Genomic DNA, 5,071 nt, shown 5'->3' on the forward strand with positions numbered 1-5,071 from the left:
GTTTGTGGCAAAGGACAGAGGTGCACTGCGGGCTTCACAGGCTGCAGGAGGTTGATAAAAACAGAGGGACTGCTCTGTGTGTGGACTGCATGTTAAAGGCACACCAATGACACTGCAAGAAAAAAAATGGGCAAGACTGGTTAAAATGTCCCACCCGTTGAGGAGAATTATGCTCTGTAATCAAAGTGCTCTAAATGCTGGTTTGAAGTGTGTGCAGGTCAGATGGGAAGAAACCAGGTGATGAAAATGATCTGTTGCACGAAAGTGTCTAGAATCCTACTAAATTTAATTTAACAGACACCTTTTTTTAAATTTTAATTTTTCAATTAGAGTTTATTCAATATTATTTTGTATTAGTTTCCGGTGTACAGCATAGTGGTTAGACAACAATATATTTTACAAAGTGTTCCCCCTGATATTTCCAGTAGCAACCTAGCACCACACATAGCCATTACAATATTATTGACTCTCTTCCCTGTGTTGTACTTTACACGCCTGTGACTATTTTGTAGCTACCAATTTTTACTTCTCAGTCCCTTCACCTCTTTCATCCAGGCTCTCAACTGCTCTTTCCTCCGGCAAACCACCAGTCGGCTCTCTGGGTCTGACTTTGTTTGAATTTTGTTTGTTCATTTATATTGTTCTTTAGGGTCTACATATAAGTGAAATCACATGATATTTGTCTTTCTCTGACTGACTTATTTCACTGAGCATAATGCCCTCTAGGTCCATTTACGCTGTCACAAGTGGTAAGGCTTCATGCTTTCTTATGGCTGAGTAATATTCTACTGTATATACGTACCACTACTTTTTTATCCACTCATCTATTGTAGACACTTGAAATGCCTCCATAGCTTGGCTATTGTAAATAATGCTGCAATAAATATAGGGGTGCATATATATTTTCGAATTAGTGTTTCATGTTTCTTTAGATAAATATCCAGAAGTGAGATCGCTGGGTCATAAGGCAGTTCCATTTTTAATTTTTTGAGAAACCTTCACACTGTCTTCCACAGTGGTTGCACCAATTAGCATTCCCACCAGTAGTGCATGAGGCTTTCCTTCTGTCCACAGCCTCGCCAACACTTGTCGTTTGTGGTTTTATTGATGATAGCCATTCTGACGGGGATGAGGTGACATCTCGTTGTGGCTTTAATTTGCATTTCTCCGACAATTAGTGATGTTGAGCATCTTTTCATATGTCTGTTGGCCATCTAACAGACACTTCTTTAGTGCTTTTTGTGGCAGACACTGAGCCAGGCTCTACAGGAGACACAAAACTAAAGAAAATATAGAATGTGCCTATAAATAACTTTCTTGAGGGAAGACAAAATCTAGTTGGGAAGACAAAAATATAAGCAAATGATTGTATAAAACAGATCAGTAATATCATATTGGTTCTAGAAGTATTAGGGAATAAAGCAGCATTTTCTTTTGTCTTGGGCCAAGGACACTAGCATATGAAATTATATGGATGGGGCATTAAGTTTTATCAGTAAAACACATAGAGGTAACAGCGTAAGGCTTAGTAGGACATGGCATGTTTGAGGACGAGCAATTAGTTAAATGAAGCTGTGTTATAGGAGAGATGCGGAGGAAAGGTATAATTGTAGCTGGGCTGGCTTGTAAAGGGCCTTGCATTCAATATTAAGGATGCAGGGTGTTGAATATTGATTAGCGTATGGGCAATAGGGGAACTTAAGGCACTATAAGAAGTGGTTTTGCTTATTTAGGATAACATTTTTTCTTAAATCCTTATTCTGCTTTACACAAATGTAAATATAGGAGTACACAAATATATTTTTTAGCCTTACAAAACAAGAGAGTGGATTTAAATGTACACATAGCTAATTCTTTCTTTTGACAAAGGCATGTGTAAATAAGATGCTCAATGATTCAAAACCACTGTGACAGTTTTTGCCCCCATCCTGGAGCTATTCTCAAAGCAGAATAGACCTATGTTTGACAAATTATGCCCAGCAGTTAAAATAGCATTCTTATCGCTAATCTCCATTTTCAAAAGATTCTATTCCAAATATAAAGAAGGGAGAAAGTGTAAAAAACTACTGGGGCAAATTCTACATGGTGACAAATGTTTATAAAAGAAAGCAGCAAGTTTGTTTTGTCTTATCTTTCTGGTATATTTTCCCACAAGAGAACATAAGACATTAGGACTAAATGATTTCTGACAGTTTATAAATCTATAATTCAAATATTTAGAAAATGGCTATTTCTGTTGTTCCTTGCAGGTGGTGGAACAGGAGCAGGTTTCCATGCTTAATTGTGAGAATACTTGTGTTTATTTCACGTTTTGATATCTGGTCTTAGTGCTCATAAGAATGCCAACAAATCATAAACACAAAGTATTTATGTTAATAACTATACACTCAGGTTGTAAAAAACCATGTAATGAATTACGCATTGCGAGAAATTCTAAACAATATCATAAATGTGTGTGGTTTAAACAATATCATAAATGTCTGTTCATCATACTGAACAGAATGATGAAGCCTACTGCATCCACTGCCGGATCAGGCTTGTTAAGTAGTTCAGGTTTGATGCCCTTCTGAGCATAGGCCTTCCTACTGAAATAAGTTGAGTCACGGACAATCTGGGAAAATAATTATTTCTCTCTCTTAGCTCTTCGCTCAAGCTGTTCTTTCTAAATGCAGCACTCTTCCCACACGTTTGTCCCCACGCCTCACACACGTCACTCTTTAGTTCTCAGCAAAGCCTTCCTTGACCTCCCATTTTAACCCAGCTTCTCACTATTACCTCTCATTGAGTAATGACCTTTCATAGCACTTCCCGTGATTGGTTGTGTGTGTATGTTTATGTGGGGTTTTTTATTTAGATGACGTTTTAAAAATGGCTGTTTTCCTCACTGGCCTGTTGCTCCTGGAGGGCAGAGGCTGTGTCTCCTTTGCAAATCATTTAATTTTTTAGTTTATTTTTCAATTACAGTTGACATTCAATATTATATTACTTTCAGGTGTACAGCATAGTGGTTAGACATTTATATAACTCATGAAGTGGTCCCCCCAGTAAGTCTTGCACCCACCTGACGCCACATATAGTTATTACAATATTATTAACTGTTGTATTCCCTAAGCAGTACTTTGCATCCCTATGACTATTTTGTAATTGCCAATTTGTACTTTCTAATCCCTTCCCCTTTTTACTCACATCGTTTGTTATCTAGAGTCAATACCGTGCCTAGTGCACAGTCAACCATTGATAAGTATTACTTGAGTGAATTAAATTTAGGGCGGTCTCAAAGAGAGAAAAAAGCTCAGAGAGCAGTCCAAATCAAGTGATGAAGGGAAATAGGAACAACCTTACCTTAACAAATTGCATTTAAATGGTAAATATGTTGAATCCACAACAGTAACTTTAATATTGCTGCTCACTCTATTTTAGTCGGCAAGGGCTTATTATCAGGATCTTTTGAGCTTGAACAAAACTGAAGATCAAGCTCAAATTATGAAGCTTGGAAGAAGCACAGATCTGGGATATGGCAAACAGCAGTGTGACCTTGAAAGTTCTGACAGTTCTTAACCACAAAAAGAACAGGCTGGAGAGCAGGGAGCTCTAAAGTGCCAATGATTAGAGACAACTCTCCTCGTGCCTTCACAGACTTTAAGTAGGGGAGGTAAATTGAAATGGTCATGACTGAGTAAGTCATGTCTCACCTACACTGATCTTTAACTTGCTGTGTGGCTGCAGGAAAGTAACGTAATTTCTTTATCTTTGTTTCTGAATATATGTAAATTTGGATAACAGTTATTAATAGAAACTTTTATTGGAGTTGCTTTATTTTTGTTAGCAATGACTGATGAAAATAAGACCACTACTGCTTTGAAATTGTCTCTCTCTCAAAGGGAACCCTCACGCACTGTCACTGGGAATGCAGATTGGTGCAGCCATTATGGAAAACAGTATCGAGATTCCTGAAAAAATTAAAAATGAAACTGCTTTATGACTGAGCGATTCCACTTCTGTGTATATGTCCAAAGAAATCAGAAACACTAATTTGAAGGAATATATGCTCTCCCTAAGTTCATTGCAGCATTATTTACAATAACCAAGATATGGGCCCAACCTAAGTGTCCATCTACATACAACTGAATAAAAGAAGTAGTGGTACATACATACAATGGAATATTACTCGGCCATGTTACCATTTGCAACAACATGGATGGACCTAGAGGGTATTATATCAAGTGAAATAAGTCAGACAGAGAAAGAATAACACTGTATGATTACACCCATGTGTGGAATCTAAAAAATAAAATAAATGAACAAACAAAACAGAAACAAACTCATAGATACAGAGAACAAACTGAGGGTTGCCAGGTGGAAGGGGGCTTGAGTAGCTGGGTGAAGGGATTAAGAAGTGCAAATTGGTAGTTACAAAATAGTCATGGAGATGTAAAGTATAGCATAGGGAATATAGTCAATAATACCATAATAACTATGTATTAGGCCAGGTGGGTACTAGAATTATTGGGTTATCACTTTGCAAATTACATAATTGTCTAACCACTATGATGTACAACCAAAGCTAGTAAAATATTGAATATTAGCTGTAACTGAAAAAAAATTCACTCTCCACAGTCTTTCTAAGAAAGGATATGTCCCAAACACACTTCTCTTGCTTCACTCATAATAAAAATATAAGCAGTAGCTGCTATCCCACTGTACACAATTAAAATAAAGAACAAAAGAGCAGGAGATGGTAGAGGAGGGGGGCAGGGGACAGAAACTTGCATCTCAGCTCCAGAGAGATCCCGCCCGATTAGTGCAGGGGCCGTTGCACCCAAGGGAGTAGACAGCTTAAATGAAAGGAAGTCACACTAGCCAGGCAAGCTGCTTTTCAAAGATAAGGTTGGAACTGAGGGCCTCCCAGAAAATATGACAGACTTTTATTATTTTTTCTTTTTCTTTTCAGAGCTTGGTCTCTTTCTCCATCGCATTTTATCAATGCGCCTCAGCTTGCTGAGCCTTAGGCACCAATGTGTCTTTAGAGTAAGTTTTTGGTGGTTTTTTAACATCCCCTGGCACCTGATAT

This window comes from Miniopterus natalensis, chromosome 5 (assembly GCF_054644295.1).
Source record: "Miniopterus natalensis isolate mMinNat1 chromosome 5, mMinNat1.hap1, whole genome shotgun sequence".
NCBI lineage: Eukaryota > Metazoa > Chordata > Mammalia > Chiroptera > Miniopteridae > Miniopterus > Miniopterus natalensis.